A 25,344-nucleotide genomic window follows, 5' to 3' on the forward strand; every position below is an offset into this window, starting at 1 on the left:
TATTTTAGATGGGGGATGGGTCAAAATCAGAAATAGCAGATTCATCTGAATTTTGAAAATGGTTTAAAGGGACTAAATCTGACCTGTGATTTTGCTGCTGAACTGCTTTAAATCATACATAGAACATATGTAACTACAATGGAAAGCTAGGCCTTTAATTCAGAGGGTGTTCTATAATAGAACTAATCTTGGAACAGATATTTTTCTGGATGTGTATATCCATCAGCAAATCCAAAAGTTGTCCACTAAATTAACCAACTTCTAAGCAATAGAATTCAGAGAACTGGAAAATAATTGTTGGTTTGGCATGGCTACGAACATGCATTATCTCAGGGTATTTTTTTTTTAATTTTTTTTTTTACAACATGACAGAAGAGGGATGCTAGGCAATACAAAAAAAGCAGTGTACATATGCGAGGAATCAACAGAAGACAGTTTAATAGGAAAATACAAGCAGATTATTGCAAAATATTGCACATTCACAAAAGTCTTAAGTCTTAATTGCTGCAAGGCCACTCACCTCTTTAATAGTCAGCAAATTATACCCCTGTAATTCTGTAACTCCAGAATCTCCAAGATATTCCCCAACTCATGACCAAGATATGTATTATGAAATTGGTCCCATCCATGGACAAAGAGAGATTCTTCAGTCTTTAAGAGTCATTACATCAAGCAGTTACCACTGTATTTGGGAAACTAGGGCAGCAAGGAAGTTACTAATGATCTTCAATTGTGAATCCACAGAGAAAATGTGCGTTGTTTTTCAGGAGAAAGGCAACAGCAGCACAGATGCCATTGCTTCTGCTCATCATAATTGACCCAAGACAAGCTTTCCCCATTCTGTACAAGTTGATGGCCAATACAGCATTCCTGACATGCATCTATATGTTCATTACGGCACATTAAGTTACTACCTGTAATTACAGGTAATAACTTAATGTGCCATAATTAGCACTACTGTGTATTAGTGCTGCTGAATGTTTTTTTGTGACACTAATGTGCAGTAAAATTAGTCTACTGTGCATTAGCACTGATTTTGCCTGCCACACTAATGCACAGTAGAATTAGTCTATTGCACTTGTAGTGCCTTGTGTAGACACCCTCCTATCAGATAACCCATGTTCTTCACCAACTATTCAGTGCATTGTTGTCTTCTCCATAAGGCTGTTATTTCATGCTTTGAAGTATGGTGGCAGCTCAGGTGATCTTCATTAGATTATATACTACAACCTTCATATGTGCAAGAGAAAGGAATTGTAAGCCACCAGAGTGATGATCTATTTCCACGATACTTGTATAATTTTTTTCAACAGATGTATTACTGACTTTTTTTTTTCATTGATGTAACACCCACACACACTTGGGTTGTATATGGCAAAGTATGTGCTTTTAGTTGCTGTGTATTGTGAGGGTCTTCTGTGCATGTGGTTTTTTTTGTTTTTTTGGGGGGGAGGGGTTGGATTTTTTGGGGTGTTTTGGTTTTTGGGGGTTTTTTGGCGGGGGGGGGGTTGTGGGCAAGGTGGCTCCTGTTATTTTGGCCATGTGCTCTGCTCATGGAAAGCTGAGGCCTTTTATCTGGGCAAAATATGTAAAATCCTTTGGCCTGAGGAAAACCCTCTGGAGGAGGGGCTGAGTGGCCCCTGAGATGTGGGGAGCCCCGGTCCTCCCCTCTGCAGCAGTGGTGGCCCCCCGGGGCTGCCTAGGTGGGCTGCTAGTGGGTTGGGTCCTGCCCCATCTTGGAGGCAGCGCCTGGCCTAATCCAATTCTTCCCTGACTCTGAGCTGGAGCAGCATCTGATCTGCTAGCAGCCCACATGGATGGCCCTGGGGGGTTTTACCACCATGGGGGGAAGAACCAGTGTCCCCTGCAGCTCAAGGGCTGTTCATCCTGTTGGCAGCTTACTCCCTGGCTGCAAAAGAGGTGGGCACTGGGCAGGCTCCACCCAAAAAAAGAAAAGGGATCAGGTCCCTCACAGCTTTTCCTTCAGCAGGCGCCTGCTGAAGGGAAAAGTAGTGAGGAGCCTGATCTTTTTTTCTGCAGAGCCTGCCCACCTCTACTGCAGGCAGGGGGCAAGCTGACAGCTTCATCGTTGCAATTTGCCAAGTTGCATACTAAACTACATCCAGATATAGCTTAGTTTGCAATGATGCAAAGTCATTTAAAAACCCCCAAAGTCTTGCATGTGTACACTGTGATGCCATAAAGCCACATAAACTGACATTTTTGTTACATGTAGATGATAATGGCATCACATGTGCAAGTGCCCTACTTTGTAGTTTGCTGTGCCTATGCCTTCCCTGGCTAAATCCTGGAATCCAGAAATATTCCTTTCATGGATATGCATATGGCTATAACAAACCTTTGAGCATCTCATAGCTAACACTTGCACTTGCCTTACAAATGTAAACTGTCCCTATGGATTACAGTAGGGGTACTCACCCTCTGGCCTGTGGGCCAGATCTGGCCTGTAGCCCCGTGCCATTTGTATCACAGGGCTCCCTACAGGTCTGGGAATTTGGCAGCAGGAGAGCAGTGCTATCACTCTCCTTCTGACAAATCTCCAGACCCATGGAGAGCCCAGGACCCTGCATGCTGGATCTTGTTGCTGATCCTAGTGTGCAGGGCTGAGCAGGGGCAGTGTTGGGCCCATGGGGCCCAATTCCAGTGTTCAGGGGAGGTGAGTGAGCATGCCAGGCTCCTGGGACCCAATCCTAGTGCACAGGAATGGGATGTGGTAGCACTGGGCCCCTGGGAAACAATACCAGCATGCAGAGGACAGGACAGGGTGGTGCTGGGACCCCAGGGTTCAATCCTGGCATGTACAACAGAGAGGTGGTGGTGCTAGGACCCCAGGCAATCCTAGCATGTGGGGCATGGAGGGTGTGGTGCTGGCCCCAAGGCTGGATCTGGCCTGCAGACAGGTCCCTCACCACTCAGCTGTTCCTCAAGGCCAAAAAGTTGAGCACCACAGGATTAGAGAGAAAAGTCTGTTGATCAGCACAAAGAGGCTACTTGTCCTGCTACTCAATAATGGCTTATTTTTCCCTAAGCCCAGGTGTTCTGATTCTTACTCATTCTGGGTAGACAGACATTAGGTATAGAGCATCCATTATTAGGGGATCAGGGATGAGGCCTGTATAGAGTGTGAAACTAGGACCATGCTTTCATATATCTTGTTTTGTACATTGTGGCAGATATGAGATACTTTATTTCTTCATGGACTTTGGGTACATTTTAAACCTCTTTTCATATGTTTTTCTCTTCTAATGTAATGTTCAAATGCTAACTTAAAGTCAATTCAAGCTTAGCTCAGATAACAGGGGGTAGAATCTGGCCCATTTATTTTAATAGGACCTGTCTACATGCTGAGGCCAAAGTTTGGCCTTAAATTTTTAAGAAGGCATTACCAACAATGGAGAATGTAAAACATGAAAATTAAAAACCATAAAAGCTCTTCTTTAATGGAAAGAGCCTGTTAATAGCTCATTTTCTTTGCACTAAAACATAATAATACCAATAAATATATTAACTATGCATTAAAAGTAGAGTAAGTTAACCTGTTAAAGAAACAAACTTGTTAAAAAGAAACCATTTTCTGTGCTCCGTGCCAAAACCCATTTAATAATACCATTGAGACCTTTTAGCCAAATGTAAGTTAAGAGAATGATTCCACTAAATGAATGCATTTCTGAATGTTATGAATTTTGTTGACTTCTTTTAAAAGCTGTGAAAAAAACCCCTCAGAACAACAACCTCTACCCAACCAGGAACAAAAGCAAAAGACCCCCCCTATAAATCTCTCTCTCTCTCTCTCTCTCTCTCATACACACACACACACACACACACACACACACACACACACACACACACACACGCACTCTACAAGACATAATTCCTGCTAAAAACAAGTACTAATTTTGAAGCTATTATTAATGTTTCATTTTTGAGTGCAAACTTAGTTTTCTCCAGGAAATAACATAAAGCCAATATGGATTATTGCTATATTAAAATAAAAAGCAGAGCTACATCTGGCTGTCACATCCCAGGAAACCAGAGCTTATTTTATTTGGTCAGTCTGAGTTTTAGGAATTTTAAAAAACATATTGCATCTTTTATGATTGCCATAATGCATCAATATATTTTGTACCATGTCATTTTAAAAAATGGAATAATTAGGGAATATCTGAAATGAGAGATGGATATCACATAAAGTATATACTATACTTGTTTTATATTAAAATACAACAACACAGTTAAAAACAACAGGAAATTAATATTGCAAGTAACACACAAATTGAGACTGATTCTTAAAATTACTAGTAATTGTTTCCTATAAAAGAATAAGTATCTTAAAAAGAATTAATTCAGAGGAACAGTAACAGGAATATAAAAAGGCAGCCATCAAAACATTCCATTTTTTATCCTGATGTCATCTTAGCTCTTTTCCTGTAAGCTGTTGGAGAAGAAGAAAGGAAAACATATTTAATATGTTGTGACATTCTTTACAGAACACTTTTAATACAAGTTTGTATTGCATTTGTAGTATTGTTTCATATGTATGGTATTAAAAAAGGAATATATAGTCAGCATGACTTTCATGCAGCATTTGTGAAGACAAATGTTGCATTGTGGAGTGTAAGCCCATGTGTGACTGTCTTTTTGTTTATTTACTAAAATTAATATTAAGGGCAACATTGTTCATCTTGTTTGTAGGATCAGGCTTGAAAGTCCGTGCTAGACTCTCAAACATTGAAATCAGTCACACCGTTAACTTAAAAATCTGCAATTCAAAGAAAAGGGGTGGGGGGGGGAAGAAACATTTGGTAATGTTTCAGAATTTATTTCTCAAAAATCTTCCAATTTTTGGATTTCTTCCTCCCTTCCAATTTTTTATTTATTTCTATTTTTGTTACTGAGTGTATTGAAATTCATTTTATTAAAAGATATCACTTTCCTTTTTCTTGTTCTACTCTATTTAGAAATATTCTAGGTGGTTAAAGGAAAAGGAAAGGAAGGAAAGAAAGAGAGAAAAGAAGAAAACAAAGAAAGGGAATCAATTTTCCAGGTGAAGAAGAAAGAGGAATGGGTCAGATTGCCTCTACTTTTTTCCACCATAGACTCAGCCCCTGACCTCAGCAGCCTATCTTTTCCTGGGTCCACCAGATAGGGGAGGATCTCCCTCAACTTAGTGATCATGCAGAAGAAGGAATGTGTGACTGTGGCACAGAAAGAAACCATGACTACTCTTCTAATGCAATACTTGGTTCCAAGAAAACATTTGGGGGTACCAGCTTTTTACTACTACCAGCTAAGGCTGGGGATTTTCTAGAGTAAGTGTTCAAATTTTATTGTAGCAGTAAAAGTTCAGTGTTCAATCTTTGTTCAGAACTGTTGATGGGGAGAGTTGGAGTTATCACAACTGTGTATAACAAAATATTTTTATCTTTGTATCTCTCTCTTTTTTTAAAGCAGAGATGTTGCATTAGAAGATCATGGAAAAAGAATGTTATTTAGTTTGAGCAATTAAAAGTCAAGTGCTCTAAGAATTACAAGTTTCCAGATTTATGGCTGCTTGTTCAGTGTTAATTTGCCCAGCTCCCCTTGTGCAAATGAATTATGACAACCTTTAATTACATAATTGTATATTATTTTGCGATTGCACCCCTACCTCATTCTTTGCACAGAATGATGCAGTACTGTAGTACTGAGACAGAGGGCTCAACAGAAACACCTACAAGATTTCCATATAATACACATGGTGCTGCTTTATCTTGAGTCTTGTCTGGCCCCATAACTGTGTTGTACAAGTCCCTGTACCAGTATGTGATTGCTCTGGTTTGGCTACAATAAGCAGTACATTCAGATCATCTGGCGGCTGTTTCTTCTCTCATCCCTAAACACAACAGCTGGACCCACATGAAGGCAGAATTACCATTATGTGGGCAACCATAAGTCTGGCATTTCCTAAATTTGAGTGCTGGGCTTGCAAAACTAAATAACATTTTTTAAAAAGAGTTTGTACATAATATAGAATCATCCTGATAACCATAATTAAGCTATGTAAATAATTCTGATGCTAGTTTTGTGAATTTTTACAGAAATATCAGTGTTTTAAGAATAACCCTAAAATTTCAGAAGGGAGTCAAAATCTGACAGAATTTTGGATAATAAAATTGAAAAGCCCCTAAGATTAAACATTCCTACATTGATATTTTTATAGTCTCCTAAAAAAAAAATCAAACCTAGAACAACAATAAAAACCTAAAGAAAATTTAATTTAGAGTAATTATAATTATTTTTATGATAAATTTTTAAAAATGAATTAAAAATACTTAAATCCATGCCAGGAAAGATCTCCAAAAACCCCCAAAAACCTTTCCTGGCTAGGACTATCACTTAGTAACTCTAAGTACGGTTAGTTTGGACTTTATGAACATTTTCAATGGAGACATTTTTTGTGTAAAAAAATTTTAGTTGAAAACATTAAAATCAAAAGACCAGGAGATTTCTAAATTAGAATGTTAAAAAAGAGTTTTCTCTGAGTATTCAGCTGAAAATTTGTGATTTTTTTTTTTTAAATGATTTTGGCTTTTGTTTTCCAGTGAAGTCATTTTCAATTACTTTTTACATACAAAAGAAATCCACATATTTTACTCCTCTCAGAATTAATATATATTTTTGTGGTGGGCTTGCCGGGCTTTGCCCAGCTCTCTGGGCTTAAGAGACCAAAAATACACTTGGTGGGGTTAAACCCACCAATCAGAGACCGACAGGGGAAGAACCAGGGGGAGAGTCCACTCCCCCTCTACTCCAAAGGAGGGGGGCAGGAGTGTACCTAATTGGGAACTGCAGTTCTAGCCCCCTTATTCATTCATTTTCAATCTGGGGGTGGAGCCCAGAAGGGGATATAAGCAGCTACATGCCAAGCATGCGGCGCAGTCGGCAACGGATGAAAATGGAAGGGGTCCCAGGGCCAAGAAGAGCTGGGAGAGCTGCCCAGTGGGTGTCCAAAAGAGCCTGAAAGATTCTGCTGCTGGACAGAAACGGTGGGTGGTGCAGGCATCACTGCACGGAGGGTCTGCAAGGGCCCGGGACACAGCTTGACAGCTCGGGTCTCCAACTTCAGCACAAGGCCAGGCTGCAGTGTAGGCATCACTGTATGGAGGGTCCATGAGGGAACAGGACGCTGGGAGCTGCAGTGTGGTAGCTCGAGTCTCCAACACCGGCACGAGGCCAGGCTGTGGTGCAGGCATTGCTGCATGGAGGGTCTGTGTGGGACTTAAGAACTAAGGCTGTATACTGCATACACCCATTCAAATGACCTGGGAGAATTCTCCTGGATTTGTTCTCCTGATAGAAAAACTTATCTAGATATTCCCAAATGGACATTTGAATACTGAGCCCCTAAAGAGTAGAGAGCTTGCAGTGCTAATGCTGAGCAGCCAGTGGAGGGAGAGCAAAGCACCCTGGGATGCTAGAGGATTGTGCTGAAGCTTCAATCAAAATAAGTTGTATCAACATCTGCTTTCCCAGGAGAAAGTCTTCTGGTAGTGACTTAACCCCTGATTGTTCTCAGGTTATATTTTTCCTGGGGTGACCATTTTTTGCTCTGGGATTAGAATCTTGAACATCTGTATATTCATGGTTTCTCCTGGGACAGCAATGACTATCCCATGAGAAACTGAATGTCTGTATGTGGCCTTAGATACCTAACTGTGAATTTAGGTGGCAACTTCAGATGCAAGTGAAAAAAAAATTACCCCCTGTTACTTCAATGTATAACCAGAGCAGCATACATAGAAATTCCTTTAATATGGCACACACCATTCAGCATTCAAACAAAAAAAATTAAAACAATACATCACACAAACAATAGGAATACTTTCTATTTTATATTGTTTCCTAGCGATAATAGTAGTGTTTAATGAATTTATGCTTATTATATTAAAAAACTATGTTACTTGCAGGCAACAATGACACATAATAAATTAGCATATTTTACATATTTGTTGTTTTTATATATTGAATTTTATATTGTGACAGCTTGCTTTTTTCTGCTTTCCTTGGTGAATAAAGAGGTTCTTATTTACAGAACAGCCTAGAAAATACTATAATTTCATAATAACTATTACTAAACAAGTAAATATAGCTTACTAAAAGAAATATTAGTACTTTTAACCTAACTTTAATTGCAGTATGCATTTTCTATTCCCATGTTAATTGTATATTGACATCTTATATAGTTCATGCTACTGCATATATATGTTATTCCTAATATTACCATTAGCAAGGAAGGGAAAAGAAAAGATCTCATGATACAATTTATCTGTACCCTGATACAAGCTTCTCATAGATGTTTGGGGTCTATCTATGGATACTCTGGAAAACTGTAAGGTTGGATCCTGAAAACATTCATACATGTTTTTAACTTTGCACATGTGGTCTGATTCAATAAAACACTGAAACACCTTGTTAACTTTAAACAAATCATCCATGCATTCTTATTCAACAAAGCATTTGAAACAGGATGAATTGTAAGTGCCTTTCTGAAATGGGGCCACAAGTAGTTGTACTGAAGCTAAAAGTTAAGCAAGTAAATGTTTATGGTATCTATGCCTAAAATAGATAGCTACATCAATTACTCTTTATTATAGGGAGAAGGAAAAGTCAAGAAAGAAAGTATTAGTAAATAGAAATGATGATTATTAGGAAAAAGTCTAAAGCAAAGTTTGTGTGTGTGCGTGTGTGTGTGTGTTTATACACAAGCATGCAATTAAGAGAACAACAATGCAAACAGGACATAAGTGCATAATTCAATACTACGTAAAATGCAGCTATAATAGATTTGTAATAAATTGGCAAAGGAAGAATTTTATGATGTCATGGCCTTCACTTAAAATTGTAAAAATAAATTATTCATATTTTTTAACAAAAGTTTCCACAAAATATTTTTTTAAATAGTGGAATCTGGGTATTAAATCAGCAATGACTTTTAGATTTCAGCAGTCATTGTTATATTTCTGAAAGATTATGGCTGCATATCAAATTCAAAGAACTAGGAAGAAACAGGACTATTACATCATATTACATACACAAACAGAAAAGACATGCAATATAATGTGCAGACATGGATAACAGCCGTGCAGTGCCCTAGCAATCATTTCCTTGTTTAAAAAAATAAAATAAAATAAAAGATGACTAAAAGCAATAAGTTGATACTAATTTTGGATCTCTTCCCTAGAAAGAACACATTTTTATGTTTACTTTTATTAATTTTACAAGTGTATTCTAATACTTGAGATTAATTTCCTCTGTCTCCCTCTATTAACATCAAAAAAGTTATTTATACTGTTAAGACATTACTTTAGCTCTTTCATTCTATTGCAAAATGTTACTGGAAGAATGTGCTGAAATGTTAAAATATGAATAGCAGACATTCAAAAACAGGTCAGTCTATTAATTATGATAACACAAGAACGTTTTTTGAAGAAAAAAATTCTAGATAAAATGATAAAGTTTGAGGAAGCCAAACCCCCAAGCTTAGTTTGATTACAATATGTTTTTCATGTGAATGGCTGTTCTATTTTGTTCAAAATAGAGATATAGAATATATGACAATACAGATGAAGGACATTTGGATCAGATTAATACTATATTGGCTTGCAAAATGGGATTTGGCCTGAAAGATAATAAAGACTGTGTGATTCAAAATTAGCAGAAAGCACCCTTTTAGCATTATGTAACTGTTACAGATAATACTCCTTTTTTGTCTTGGGCAGAATGAATAGCACTTTCCATATTCCTTGTTTAAATATTGGTAACCTCTCTGAAGCAGTTAGGATCTTTTCTGCGCACATCTTCTCTACATAGAGAGAGCCAGAAAAATCCCTTCAGGGCATGAGAAACCCGGGTTCTAGACCCTCCTCAACTTGAGGGGATTTAAACTGACATCTCCTCCTTCCCAGGAAAAACTATCTTACTCAGCAAGCTATGGGTTAGAGTGGGCTGAGGACTACTCTCTTATAGAAGCTTGGCCACTGTGTGAGAAGGAATACAAAATTCATGGAGCCAGAAAAAGGGAGCCTGACTTTTCACTGTCCTGGAAGGCAAGGGTTTCTTGCCTTTTTTGTTCCCAGTTGAGGAGAGGGAAAGCTATCTTACTGCTAGCCATGCATTTTATCTAGTGACTATTAAATGTAGAAAGAACACTGGAAGCAAAAGAAGGGCCCTAGGCTTGGTTCCCCTCCCTTCCAGGGCAATACTCATCCCGTTGAGCTAGGCTTCTTCTCCTGGCCCTGCATGTCTTCTCTTTTTGGCTGCCCGCTGGGACTGGAGGATTCTCTGGGCAACACTTAGTCCATAATACAGTAGGTAGGACAAATTACTAGGAGGTAGATATAAATAGAAACTTGCTCTGGCTGATGTGTGCCTAGAACTAGGGTCTCCCTCTTCGTGTGTGAGTGCTCTAACTAGTAGATTATTGAGTTAAAAGGTGAGTGTCATTTGCCTCCATTTTTAGTGATTTATACAGGATTATATGCCTTCCCAATGGAAGACGGATCTATACCTCACCCTAAGTGGCCAAAAATGCATCTTACCCAACTGAAAGTAGAGTTGTATTTGGACCTTTATGTTTAAAGGTGCATTAAACAGAATCATAACATCTAATAAACAGTAACTTTTCTCCTGGGATTTCAATAAAAAGAAACTGTCTATACAGGATGTCTGTAGCCAAAAATGTCCATCAGGAACTTCCTGTCAGTTTCTTTTCCTCCAGTGTCTCATCTATATTTTGATTTTCACCTTCTATAGGACTTTATCTTCAGTTAAGTATTAGGAGCAATGTTTAAGATCTCTAAGGTGCCCAAGAGAGAAGCTACAACCAACCACTGGACATCAGTCAGCAAGGTTCATTGGGTGAATCTGATATCTTTTATTAGACCAACTTAAATAGTTGGAAAACAATCTTCAAGCAAGCTTTCAGGTTCAAAAACCCTTCGTCAGGCTAAGGAAGTTTCAGCAGTTGGAGTGTGCTCTTCCTGGATAGAATGAGAAGTAAAGAAGCCAGCGGCTGGGCTGGTGTGCATACAAGACAGGTAGTCAGTAAAGATGTAGATTGAGGAGTCAATGGGTGAGAGACAGGCTGGGGGGGAAGGTGGGGGGAGAGAAGGGGAATGAATAATGGAGAAGTACCTGGGGAGTCAGCTCTCAGGCAGGTTATAATGTGTCATAAATCCAATGTCTATATTTAGTCCATGATTTTTAGTATCCGGGAGGTTGATGAAGTGGAGTTTGTAGGCTCATCTCTGGGAAGTGTTTTGTAGGTTTCCTTTGAGGATCAGGACTGAGAGATTGGAGAGAGAGTGGTTTTCTTGTGAGAAATGTGCCCCCACAGGTAACTGGGTATTTCTGTCTTGGATAGATTTCCAGTGTGCATTCATTCTGGTGCGCAGTTGTTGTTTGGTCTCTCCTATGTATTTTCCATCAAGGCATTTGGTGCATTGGATGAGATATATCACATTTCTGGAGGTGCAGCTGTAAGATCCAGGGATGCTGATGGCTCTGTTGTGGGGTGTAGTAATTGTGGGGGTGGTGGAGATGTGTTGGCAGGTTTTGTATTTCTTGTCATGGCACGGTCTGGATCCATTTGGTGTGTTCATTAGGAACTTGAAAATAAAGGAGGCTCATCAAAAAGGTTGAGAAAAGCAGCATGCTAGTTACAAGCTGAAAACTTGTGCTTATGAACATGCACTCTCTTTCCCTTTTATAACTACCATGGTTACCAAACTATCCCAATTATTATCAGTTCATTTGGCACATCTCTCTGTATAACATTACTTTGGAAAAGGATTCTGTATTTTTTCATAGGCATCATGCAAAAGAAACCATTTTATAGCTCCAGGAGGTACAGAGGGGGTCAGAGGAAAATAATCTGTTTTTATTTTGCTGTAGAAATTAATTCTAATTTCTGTAGCAATTTATAACAAATTCCTGGACATTAAAAATGCCAAAGTCAAAGTTAAAACTCTGTGCATTAGTAGTTCTGGAATGAAAATTAAAATGTGCTGCCACATTTTCAGTCCAAGTCATTATGTTTTATGACTTAGGTTAACACTGTGCTATAAAATATAGTAAATAACTGTTAAGAGCAGTCATTTGCTCAGGAATATTATGAGTTTAATTTTTGGATTGGTTGAACCTTCCATTAATATTTTTCCTCTGAATACATGGAAACTTTCTGCATTTTACTGCTTTACTTTTAACAGGGGTTCCACCATACTGAGTGCAGAGAGTCAGCATTAAAAGTTTGTGCATAAGCTTTAGGCCTCAAATGAGCCAACAACTACTGTGTTTAATACAGCTGCTTCTGTTGAAGAAAGCTGCAGGGAATAAGTACATTTTTCTGTTTTGAACGATCAGCTCATAGAAATATCTCTGCTTGTCCAAAAAGTGCTCCATGATAGAGGTCTGCCTCATTCAGTGTCTGAATTCTAGCTCATCAGTGTAACAGAAAATCAACCTCTGCACAATACAACTAGTTTCAGCAGGCTAATTCTAACGTCTCTTAAATGTAGAGCTCCTCACATTTTCCTTAGCACACAAGCATAACAGTAATCATAATTAACAAACACTATTAATATAATGAAGAATTTCAAATACTTATAATTAAATCTATCAGCTAGACCACTGCTAGCTGGTTAATATATTTCTGAAGTGCTATGTGATGCCATGTGGACTTGCAGATCTCTTGGAATATCACTGTTGTCCAGGGGTAGAAAAATCCATTCATTCCTGTTTTGCCAGGCCCTCCTTAGAAGTATCTATGGATAATTTTGTTTTGCTGTTGCTGTCATAGATCTAAGGACGGCAGTATTATTAACTAACTCCTTCGGTTTTTGCATTCTTTTTTCTTGGATTTGGCAGACATGTCCATGGGACACCTTTGAACAGGTATCTGGTTTTGGCAGCTAAATTAGACAAAAAATTCCCTACTCAATTCACCATCCCAAAGAATCTTTGAACTCCATCCTTCCCTTTCAGGGCAGACAACTCTCTATTGGTGATGGCCCCAGCCCTATCATGGCCTCTTTGAACCCTTCATGGTATTACCTTCTTGGCCACACATGTTATTTCAACTATAAAGAGATTTTGCCTGTTTTGTTCCAGCTTTTTCCAAAGCTGATCTCAGCCTTTCATCTTTCTCTTCTACTCTTTTACCCAGAGACAATCTCTTCTGTATGAACCTTACTATCCTTTGTATCATCAACAGTTTCTTGAACTTCCTTGTGAAACATTGCAAGTGTAGAACTCTAATGTCTCTTAAATGTAGAGATCCCTACATCTTCCTTAGCCTAAGGTAGAACAGTATGTCTCAAAGTGGAAATTCATGTATACAAATATGTACTGTTTCCATAAAGGCATATGCCAGAACTCTACCGATCCATCAAGAGTCGGATGATATATGGCAAAAGCCATGTCTCCCAGAGTGTTTCCCCTTGAGGACAGTGGAAGATGTTTCCTTTTTACACATTAATTTAGTTCTTTTGTGTCTATTCATAACAGTAGGGTATCCGTTTTTTGTTTTTCTTTACAGTGACTAGTGAGTGTACCCACCCTGTTTGTTTTTCTACATACTGGAAAATTCTCAGAGCAACAAGTTTCTCTAGTCTCAACCTTACAGTGACATGAGCTTGCCAAACCATACAAATAGCAGGATGGGTTTCATAGTTTCATAGTTGGTAGGGTTAGAAGGGACCTGAGCAGATCATCAAGTCTGACCCCCTACCATGGTATTTTTCAGCTCGTAGAAGCACAAATAGTTATGGTTGGAAGGGACTGCAAGAGGTCATCTAGTCCAACCTCCTGCTCAAAGCAGGATCATCCCACCCAAGCTTTGCCTAGCCAGGTATTAAAAACCTCCAAGGATGGAGATTTCACAACCTCTCTGGGTAACTTGTTGCAGTGTTTTACTACCCTCCTAGTGTGAAAGTTTTTCATAACATCTAACTTAAACTTCTCTTGCTGCAATTTGAAACCATTGCTCCTTATTTTGTCATTTGCCAGCACTAAGCTCCATCCTCTTTAGAACCACCTTTCATGTAGTTGAAGGCTGCTTTTAAATCCTGCCTCAGTCTTCTCTTCTCTAGACTAAATAAGCCCAGTTCTCTCAGCCTGTCCTCAAAAGTCATGTGCCCCAGCCACCTCACCACTTTCATTGTCCTCTGCTGGACTCCCTCCAATTTTTTCACATCCTTTCAGTAGTGGGGGGCCCAAAACTGGACACAGTACTCGAGTTGTGGCCTCACCAGTGCTGAATAGAGGGGAATCATCACTTCCCTTGAGCTACTGGTAACATACTTACCAATACAGTTCAGTATGCCGTTAGTCTTCTTTGGCAACAAGGGCACACTGTTGGCTCATATTCAGCTTATTGTCCACTGTTGTCTTCAGGCTCTTTTAGGCAAAGCGGCTGCCCAGCCAGTCAGTCCCCAACCTGTAATGGGGCATGGGATTGTTCCGTCCTAAGTGCAGGACTTTGCACTTGTCCTTATTGAACCTCATGAGATTCCTCTTGGCCCAATCCTCCAATTTGTCTAGGTCTCTCTCAATCTTAGCCCTGCCGTCCAATGTATGTTATTCCCCACAGCTTCGTGTCACCTGCAAACTAGCTGAGGGGGCATTCTCTGACATCTTCCAGGTCATTGATGAAGATGTTGAGCAAAACTGGCCCCAGGACTAACCCCCTGAGGCACTCCACTTGATACGGGCTGCCAACTAGACATTGAGCCATTGAGTACTACCCTCTGACCCCAATGATCCAGCCAGTTTTCTATCCACTTTACAGTCCATTCATCCAACCTGTACTTCCTTAGCTTTCCTGCAAGCATGTTGTAGGAGACTGTATCAAAAGCCTTGATAAATTCAAAGTATACCACATTTTCTGGTTGCTCCACATCCACAAAGCCAGTCACCTCATCATAGAAGGCATTCAGCTGGGTCAGACATGGCTTGCCCTTGGTGAAGCCATACTGATTTTCCTAATCACCAGGGATCCTAGTTTTCTCCAATGAAAAATCCAAAATTCTCTGATTTAGAAAACAAACCCGAAATACACATAATATATAGTGCTGTTTTGTTTTAATCATGGGAAAAATGTGGATTTGGAGGGGTTTTTGAATCAGAGAATTTTGGATTACTTTTTTTATTCAGATAAAACTAGGATCCCTTCTAATCACCTTCATCTCCACCAAGTGCTTAGAAATGAATTCCCCGAGGACCTGCTCCATGATTTTACCCGGGGACTGAGGTGAAGCTACCAGTCTGTAGTTTCCTGGATCCTTCTTTTTAACTTTTCTTAAATATGGGCACTATATTTGCTCTTTCCCAATTGTCTGGAACCTCACCTGATCACCATGAGTTTTCAAAGATGATGGCCACTGGTTCTGCAATCACATCAGCCAACTCCCTCAGGTGCATTCTGTCTGGCCCCATGGACTTGTACACATCCAGCTTTTTTAAATAGTCCTTAACCTGTTCTTTCACCACTGTTGGCTGCTCATCTGCTTCCCAGACTGTGGTGTCTGGGAGCTGACCTTGCTTGTGAATACTGAGGCTAAAAAAGCATTGACTAATTCAACCTCTTTCTGCATCCTCTGTTACTCGGTTGCCTTGCCTATTCAGTAAGAGACCCACACTTTCCCTGATCTTCCTCTTGTTACTGACATACATGTAGACACCCTTCTTGTTTCCCTTCATGTCCCTTGGTAGCTGCAACTCCAATTGCGCTTTGGCCTTCCTGACTTCATCCCTGCATAACCAAGCAATATTCTTATACTCGTCCCTAGTTGTTTCTCCAAGTTTTCACTTCTTATAAGCTTTCTTTTTGTGATTAAGTTTATCAAAGAGTTCCCTGATAAGGCAAGCTGGTCGTCTGCCATACTTGCTAGTCTTCCTGCACATCGGGATGGTTTGTTCCCAAAGTCTTAGTAAGGTTTCTTTAAAGTACAGCCAGCTATCTTGAACTCTTCAGACTGGCTTCCCAGGGGATCCTGCCCACGAGTTCCCTGAGTCAGTTGAAATCTACTTTTCTGAAGTCCAGGGTCCTTACTCTGTTGCTCTCCTTCCTTTCTTTCCTCAGGATTTTGCACTCAATCATCTTGTGATTGTTGCTGCCCAAGTTGCCATCCACTACTACATCCCCCACCAATTCTTCCCTGTTTGTGAGCAGCAGGTTGAGAAGAACTTGGCCCCTAGTTGGCTATTCCAGCACTTGGACCAGGGAGTTATCCTCAACAAGCTCCAAAAACTTCCTGGCTTGTCTGCACACTGCTCTATTGTCCTCCCAGCAGATAGCAGGGTGATTGGGAAAAGGGAACCAGAGTCTGTGGTTGGGAAACTTCTGCTGGCTGTTTGAAGAAAGCTTCTTCCACCACATCCCCCTATCTGGTGGTGTACAGCAGACCCTCACCACAACAGCACCCTTGTTGCTGTCCCCTCTGACCCTAACCCAGAGACTTTTACCAGGCCTATCTCCAGTTTCATACTAGAACTCTGAGTAATCATATGCTTCTTTTACATAAAGTGCACCTCCTCCTCATTGCAGTACTCTGTCAAAATCTTCCTCTATCATCAGAAGTTTAGTGTTCAAAATCTTCCTCAGCTGTTGTGGTCCCCTGTTCTTCTCCTGGGTAAACCCTTTTAATGAGATCCAGGGCTTGACTTGTTTTTAACACCAGAATGGGTGCAAAGATTTGTGCTCCCCCTGTGATGTAACAGGAAGCCAGAGGCTCTTGTTACTTAAGGAGATGCTACAACAGGCTAAGCTAGCTGGGTTGGACTGGCAGCTGAGCAAGGACTAGCTTCTGAGAAGCAAGCAGGCCAGTAATAGTCAGGATAGAATCTACCCCTAGGGGAGAGACTATCTTGGAAGCTTAGTGCATAGGGCCAGTAGCTGGGCAAAGACCAGCTAGTTGCTAGAAGATGAGCAGGTAAGGGGCAGATATTTAGTCATCCCAGAAAAAGCAGGTATGAGCAGCTGAGAGAACCTACAGCAGAGAAAGTCAGATTGGGTCATCAGGCCAAAATGGAAACCACTGTGGGTGACTGGAGAGTAACCTAATTGGAAGAGGTGGAGCATTGAAGGCACCCTGAAACCATTGGAGGCAAGTGCCTGAAACCAGGCAGTCAGTCTGGCCCTGTAGGCTGCATAGAGAGGACCTCCTGAACAAGATGGCCAGAGGAGACTGACTGATGGACCCAACTCATCCTAGAGAGCTACAAGGGACAGGCTAAGGTGGGGCTTATAGCTTGCAGGGAAATAATGATCTATTGTGGGGAGGATTTTGTTGTACAGTCATTATACGTATGTTTATGTTATTATTGTTTCCTGGACAACTGAGTTGTGGCTACAGGTTAGGTGTGGAGGATACAGAGGCATGCTTGGTAGGGCATTAAGTAGCAGGCAGCCTAGCTAGGGGTCTGGGATACAGAGGGCTGAGAGGCTGGTGTGAAGTGCTGGGCAAGGTTGGGAGGGCTAAGGCCAGGGTCAAGCAGCCTAGCCTGAGGTCAGGGACCCAGAGGGCTGTGAGCTGGTGCATAACAAGGCTGGGAGAGAGAAGGCCAGTGGAGGCAGTATGTCCTGGAGTCAGGGACCCCAAGGGGAGAAGACTGGTGTAGAAGAAGCAGTCTAGCCTAAGGCCAGGGATAGGGCTACAGTAGCCATGCGAGGGCCACAGGCCCAGAGAGGAGAAGGCTGAGGTCAGGGAAGGCTCAAGCCAAGGGGGCCTAAGCCTGAGGAGGGATTAGGGCCAGGGGCCCAGAGAAAATAGCCTTGCCAGGACCAGAGGCCTGGCAAGCTGACTGGAGTGTGATGGATGGGCCAAAGGGCCCAGTGGACAACTTAACCCAGGCATTTTCTAGGGCTGCCTTCTTTGGCATAGCATGTACAGCTCCATGTTCTTTTCCTTTATGGACTCCAAATTTGAGCTCTAAAATGCCTTTCTGACGTGGGCCTGTTTTGTATTGTTTAGATTTTTTTTTTCTTCTCATGTATGCAGCATCAGCACACTCTCTACCATTTATAAACTTCAGGGTGGCCAGATAACTTCTTGGAAAATTCAAGTTGTTTTGGAGTAATCCAGTAATCTCTGGGCCTGCCTCCACTATGGCAATAATGTGTCTGGCCACAGTGTTCCCAAGCATATCCCAGTAATACATGCCTGAAGCTGGGAAGATGCTCAGTAAAGTCTCTTGATCTTTGGCTTGGTCAAGAGCTGGGAATGGCCTCACTGGCATATTTCTGGTGTAGAAAAACTGTCTGAGGATCATGATCCCTGTCATGACCTGGTATATTACCAGGAAGACAGTTGGCCTACAAGCTGGACCCTGCAGTTGCCTAGTGAAATCCACCCTCTTGACAGTTTCACTGCTAATGCCAATCTTGCAGAGTAGCTGCTGGGGGCTTCCATCACGCCAAAATCTGGAGAGCATCATCTTCCCCAAAGGGGATATGGTTCCAGTGTACACCAGCTAGCAGTCTGTGCCAAGATCAGGGACATGCAGGTTGCAACATTCCCCACCCCTGAGCAAATGTGACTGAAAACCAAAGAAGACACCACGAGAACTCTGTTGGATCCCTTGAAAATGTTTCAGAACCAAGGTGTCTGAAACAAAATATTTTAGGTGTAATGAATTAATGTTTTTTTTATAAAACTTTATTTTGTGGGGCAATTTCTAGCTGACTGACAGCAACATTTAGCCAATCATAAAATCAGGGCTGTTATTCTTGTTCTTGGGTACACAGGACCAGTGGAGTTTATTTGTCCACTTAGACCATGTCCACCCTGCAATTAGAAGTAGGATAGCAGCACTTGTAGATATATCTGATGTGGCTTGATTACAATTAACTCAGGTGTCTAGAGCCATGAAGCTGCAGCAACACAGGTTTCAGTGTGGGCTTAAGTGGCCTGACCAGGACCCAAGTATGCCTGACCAGAACTCAAGTGTCTGTGCTATGATAGGTAGGTAAGAACACCCCATTCACACAAGTGAAATTTAACTTTCTGCAGGAAATTCCACTCACATTCTCAAAATAAGGCCTGAATGGGTGTTAAATGCTGCATGTAATCTTAGCATGATTATAAAGTGATTATTTGCTACATAATCTCTCATGTTACAGAAGACAACAGGTCAATCTGCACATCAGCTTTGTCTATTTATTGGCCTATTTACTATTTCAATAAAGGTTCTTATCCTCTAAGAATATTTCTTCTTTTATGTGTATAAATTGCCTCTTAAAACACAACATGTATTTGTACTACCTTTGCTCTCTCCTCTGTACTTTCAGGCCAGTGCCTACAGTGCTGCATTTGATGCTCTTTGAACCAACCTATAACATGTTGACGTGATTTAAACTCAGCTTCAGCTCTTCTATGTTCAAAGTGAATAAGTGCTTCCCTTTCTACCCAGAAGACAAATGAATCCTTGCAAAGTATATTTGCCTGTGATGTTTGACCTCTATAACTTAGTTACAGTATCTCTTATAAGAAATATAAACATAGACAGATCGTCACAATTTCTATATAGCTTAAATGTAAACCTTAAACTGACAACATAACTGTCATAAGAAATTAAGGGCCCTGCTACATATTCAAATTAAAGCTGGATAGAAACTTGCAATTACAGTTGTTACAAATCTTCAAGCACTAACTTTGTAGTCAACTAGTTCTTTTTGTAGCTGGATAGACATTTTTATGGGATGATAATTACTAGGGGTGTGTGAAATGGGCCCTATTCAATTCGGATTTAGCCCAAATCAGGGACAGTGATTTGATTCATTGATTCATATCACTGTCTCTGATTTGACTTGGCCAAATCCAAATCTGAAGATTCGATGCTGATTCAGAGAATCAGCGATTTGGCCATAGACGCAGCTTTAAAAGTTTTTTTTTTTTCTATATAACTTCAGGTAGCAGACATAGCTTGTGATTGCTGTGATGCTGCGGCAGATGGAGTGCGGGGGGACAAGGGGGAGGGGTGTGTGCTCAGCAGTGAACCTGGAAGTGGACCAAAAGTACTTCTGGTTCACTTCTGGGTCCTCTAGGAAATGCAGTGGGGGGACCCCCCATGCCCTCCTGGCTTGGCAATCGGCCATGGGAGGACCCTGGGTGCCTCCCCTCTCCTCCCCCCCCCCCAGACCCAGGAGGCACTAGTTGCTGAGCCTGGTGTTCCAGCCGCCTGCGAAGGGTTCAGGATTGAGAGTATGGTCAGGGGTAGAAAGGTAAGAAAGGTTTATTGACTTAACAAAAACACAACTACATGTAGTAACAAGACAAACAATGACAGACAAAAACAATTTGTGTCGGCAACTTATCAGCAGTCCCCTCTGATGCCTGATACGCAGCAAGCTTCTCTTTCCACAAAGTTCAGTGAAGTCAGGCATCCCTGAACAGGACTGTTCGAACGGGTACCGGGAAGGACCCTGGAATGCAGTCCTTGGGCTCCTCGAGGTCCACAGACCCACTGATCCAGGCAACAGCTAACTAATCCTTTAAACAGAGCTATATCTTCCTTCTGAATGGTTTTCAGATATTCCAGCCAATTTAAACCTTCTGAATGGTTTTGATAACGTACAACCACTCAGATTCCTTTTACTTTAACTGTGCTTAGACTGGTTAATTAGCAGTACAAGCCTTGCATTCCTTTGATAAGGTAATTTTAACTATGCCATAGGGCCTTACTACTTCAAGGCTTTGCTAAATTTACTAGGTCTTACTTTATACAAGGCCTCACTACATCTTAAACTTTAATTAGGCTTTTAGCAACAACATATAGCTTAATATCTAAACAAATACAGAAAAATACCTGGTCTAATCTTCATAGGGCCTTCAGCAAGCACCTTTATCACATAGACATAATTTCAGCTGTCACACCTGGGGTGTGGTGGGAGGCCCTCCAGCATGCTGCCCAATGGACCCAGAAGTAGACCAGAAGTGCTTCTGGTCCACTTCCAGGTCTGTTGCCAAGCATGCTGGGGAGCCCCCTGTGCTTCTGTGGGACAATCCATGTGCCCCAGCATCGCAACATTGACGAGCCGCCTGCTACCTAGAGGTACGTAGAAAAAACATTTAAAGCTGTGTCTATGTCCAAATTACCGAATCTTTCCAATCTCTTTGAATCTCTCTCTCACAGAGGGTTCTTATTCAATTTGGAGAGATTAATGGGTCCTCTGATATGATATGGATTTGGAGACTCAGCCACCAAATTGGCCGAATCTCCGCTGAATCAAATTGGGGACCGAAGCTTCACACAGCCCTAATAATTACTTTGCACATGTGGCTAGTCTAAATTTATTGCATGATTAACCAGTTAATTGTGTAATATATGTAATGTGTGGCAGGGACCTAAGTGTATGTAATTGACTGATCTGGGTTAAAGTGATACTATGTTAGTATTATAGAACCAATACAAATATGAAGCTTGAGATCAGGGTTCTGATCGAACCAAGAGGTATCAGGGAAAGGTAAGGAATGCAATTTCCTGCTCTTGCTTGGAATCATAATCTATTCCATTAAACAGATATCTAGGTGGACTTAGGCACTTACATGTGATCCTAGTCTATCCTGCTGAAGTCCCTGAAAAATAGATGTTTGCATTACAAAAGTAGATGTATTAACATTTTTTCAGGGACAGAAGCAGGGTGGAATGTGATCCTACTTAGGCACCAAAATTCACTTGTGCATGTGGCCCCAGATGTTCTTGATGTCAGCAACTTGGACAGGCCAAATGCAGAATGTTGAGATTAGTGTTCTGGATGCAAAGTAAAGGAGATGATTTCCAATAATTTAATTTTAAAATAGATTAATTTCTCATTCTATCTTATGTAATCAGTTAATAACTTAGTTCAGCTAAGGTTAAGATTGCTTTAACTACAGGATATACTAACAAGGAGGAACTCAAGGCATTACAGTTGTATCCCTGCCCGCTTTGGGATTGGACTGGAATGATTTCTTATAGCTCATTTTTGGTTGTGACATACTTACACTCCCCTTGCACAAATCAGGGGTTGCTGGCCAGCTGGGATGGCAGGAATGGAGTAAAAACTTTGCTCACACTTACTTACTTGTTCAGGACTTTTTGAAGGGATAGGCAGACTAACCCCACTCCCCCCTCCCCCCCCCCCCCTTGTCCCTGACCCAGGATGTGGAGACTGGGAGAGGTTATCCCCTTACAGTGATATAGAGAAGAAATATTCACTGATATAGTGAATTACAAATGAATATTGTAGAATAATAATAGAATGTGAATTTCAAATTCATAATAATTAATATTCAGAAACTTTATCTGGACAGTTGTATTCATTTAGTCATAGAACAGAAATGTACCTTGTGACCTATGCGAAAAGCTCAATTCTCCATTATTGTAGGCTTTCAGCTAATTTCTTGTGAGCAAGCTATAGATATACATAAATCCCATACATTATTCAGTGATTAATTTCAAATAAATAAATTTGGGGAAAATAAAGATCTATTCACAGGCAATTTGCAAATAGAAAAAGAGGCAAAAACCATTTGATAATTTATTCCTTATTAATAATTTTCCCAGTTATACATGAGGTCCTATTGTTAAGAGTATCAATAAGTTATATGCTTTCTCCTAAAAACTTAGGGAAGCTTTCTCATAAAAACTTAAGGAAACTTGGAGCTAGGTGTGCAATTCACCAGCTGTAACTGTGATTGAGTAACCTTCTTCAGGATCCACTCTGCTTATGTGGGATGAGGAGAGGGGAGGAGTGATCTGCTTTCTTCAGCAAGTTGAAGACTAGGAGGGAGGCCATAACCAGCTTGGTGAACAGAACTGGGGGAAGCCACTGGTTGAATAAAGGGATGCTGAAGAAAGCAACAGTTTTCTACTGAGAGCTCTGGCATGCCCAGAGGACCCAGGCACCATGAAGGACTGCCTGTAGGAACTCACCCAGCCCCTCAGGAGAAATGAGGGCCAGAAGCTGATAGAGGAGTGGACCCGAACCTACTGAAGGTGTATAGGAAGTAGCTGCAGGAGGGCCACCTAGGGGTTGGGATGGGTCAGGGCCTCATAGCCCTTCTTAACAGGAAGGGGACAAGGGAGGAGCTAAAGAACAAGAGGCCCATAACACTGATGAACTTTAACTATAAACTAATGGTCAAAGTCTTGGCCTAGCATTTTAAGTCTGTTATAGGTGTGGTGATCCACAAGGACCAGTCATGCACCGTGCTGGGGCGGCAGGTCCATGAAGCCCTGCTGCAACTGTGAGATGTGCTGTAGTACTGTTGGAAGAGGGGCCTAGATGTTGCTGAGGTGAACCTTGACTTGGAGAAGGTCTTTGACTGAATGTTTCACTAATTCATGTTTGAGATGCTGAAAAAGATGGGCTCCCTCCCAACTTTTGTCACCTGGATAAAGACACTATACATGAAAGTCAGCAGCAGGGTTCTAGTGAAAAGTTTCCTGACTGCACCTATTGCAGTGGAGTCAAGTGTCTAGCAATGCTGCTCACTCCCCCTAATCCTCTTCATCCACATACATGATGGAACTGCTAACCCATTGTCTCAGGTGAGACCCTGGGATCAGTGGTGGGATCAAAATCCTGGAGCAGTTCCAGACCAGATACGAACTACAAAAAGAAGTCTCAATGACTCTGAAAAACCACTGGAAGATGCAGAAAGTGGTAACTGTTGTCATGGACACACTACCTGGCAACAAATGCCAGGCCATGTGGCAATATATTTTCTAGAAGGGCCTGCAGAAGGAACACAAGCACTTAAACTGGCAGATAACCCACTGGGCACTCCCCATGTGGGTGCTGAAGCAGAGAGGGACAGAGATGCTCTCTGGCATGCCCCAGGCAAACCTACTGGTGGAAGGAGGAGACCATTAACCACCTCCTTTGGAACTGTCTGTACACCAGGGAGGTGTGGAAGAGAGTAATCATACTGTCTTTATGATGGTGACACTGGTCAAGACCCTGACCAGAGAGGTAGTGCTGTTCAAACACCTGACCAAGCAGCAAGGGACCCCAACAACCCATTTTGACTAATCAATGTCCTGCTTCAAGAATGGCCTGTAGAAGACCAGAAACTTGCTCATGTACAGGCACATGAACCTTCCAGTGGAAGACTGTGTTATAACTGGAGTGAGTAAGCTGCAGGTGTATTACATGAAAACAAGAGAAGATGATGAGAAGACATTGTAGGACACATGGAAGAGAAGAGCCAAACTACAGATACACAAAACAATATAATTCCAAATAACTGATTTAATCATAATCACAATTATATTATTGGTGATCCAATTAATTGAGCCCAGTAATAATAGTAAGGCTTTTTTCTCAGTTAGCAAGAGTCACTAATGTGACCCTTAAATATTTAAAATGAAGAATGAGTTGAAAATATTTAAAACATTTTTGGCAAGTGATTTTTGTATTGTTGCCTTTCTAACTGAGATGTCTGGATTTGTGCGTTTTTCATGGTCTTCATCTGAATCCAGATTCCAAATGCTCTGTCAAGATTTAAAACCCAGGAAATAAGTCCATTACTGTTCTCAGTAGGTGCCACTTATGTGCCTCTGCATTGCATCTGTCAGGATGAAATGGCAATCATAAAAGTGTTTGGTCTCATCTGTGTGATGCTTCTGCATGGTGAAGAAAGTAAAATGTTAAACCAAAGCAGCTACCAATATGTTCATTATACTGAAAAATCAAAATCACATGTTTTCTAAACAAGATGTGGTACATTCGCACATTGCTGTGCACATTGCTGTAGTGACAAAAATACTGTGTGGGTGTTGGCACAAGTGAAATTTCTACTGCTAAGCAAAGGATAGAATAAAGAAACATGAAAAGTGCAGAACTCAAGTGATATGCTTTCCATTTGACCCTTTATGTTCCTACTATCCTGAATCTGAGCTGCAAAACCATTCAATTTCTTTTTTAATCCTGAAATATTGTGTCCAGGTAGGAGTTCACCAACCAAAAATAATGGTAAAGATTCCTGAAATTAATTTTAAAGCCCTCAATTACTCCCTCAGTATTACAATATCCAAGTAATGCTACATCTTGCTTCCTGTGTTTAATTGTGAACTTTATAGGCTTTGTATATTTAGCCTTGTTTGATCTTTAGTTATGGTGCTGTATCCAGAAAGCACAGAAGAAGCAAGAAGTAATAGTAATAGTAGAAGTAGTAGTTAAGATGCTCTTAACTCTGTAAAGAAAAGATATTAGTTCCTAATACCAAGTTATACATGGTAGCAGCCTGTTATGGTTATTACACACTTCTTATTGTAAGACCCTATTTTCATTTGTTTATCATT

The 25,344-nt window shown here is 40.9% G+C and overlaps 1 long non-coding RNA gene across 1 annotated transcript in view; it reads right to left on the reverse strand.

Moving 5' to 3' along the window:
- Nucleotides 1-4,010: 4,010 nt before the first annotated feature.
- The window catches only part of LOC132249403 (uncharacterized), a 34,999-nt gene continuing 13,665 nt past the window's right edge, over nucleotides 4,011-25,344 (reverse strand). The window contains exons 2-3 of the long non-coding RNA XR_009460891.1: nucleotides 11,194-11,666; nucleotides 4,011-4,453 (exon numbers count right to left, since the gene is read on the reverse strand). This is a non-coding gene — a long non-coding RNA (uncharacterized LOC132249403). The remainder of the gene's footprint in view (nucleotides 4,454-11,193; nucleotides 11,667-25,344) is intronic.

Source organism: Alligator mississippiensis, chromosome 3 (assembly GCF_030867095.1).
Source record: "Alligator mississippiensis isolate rAllMis1 chromosome 3, rAllMis1, whole genome shotgun sequence".
NCBI classification, from domain to species: domain Eukaryota; kingdom Metazoa; phylum Chordata; order Crocodylia; family Alligatoridae; genus Alligator; species Alligator mississippiensis.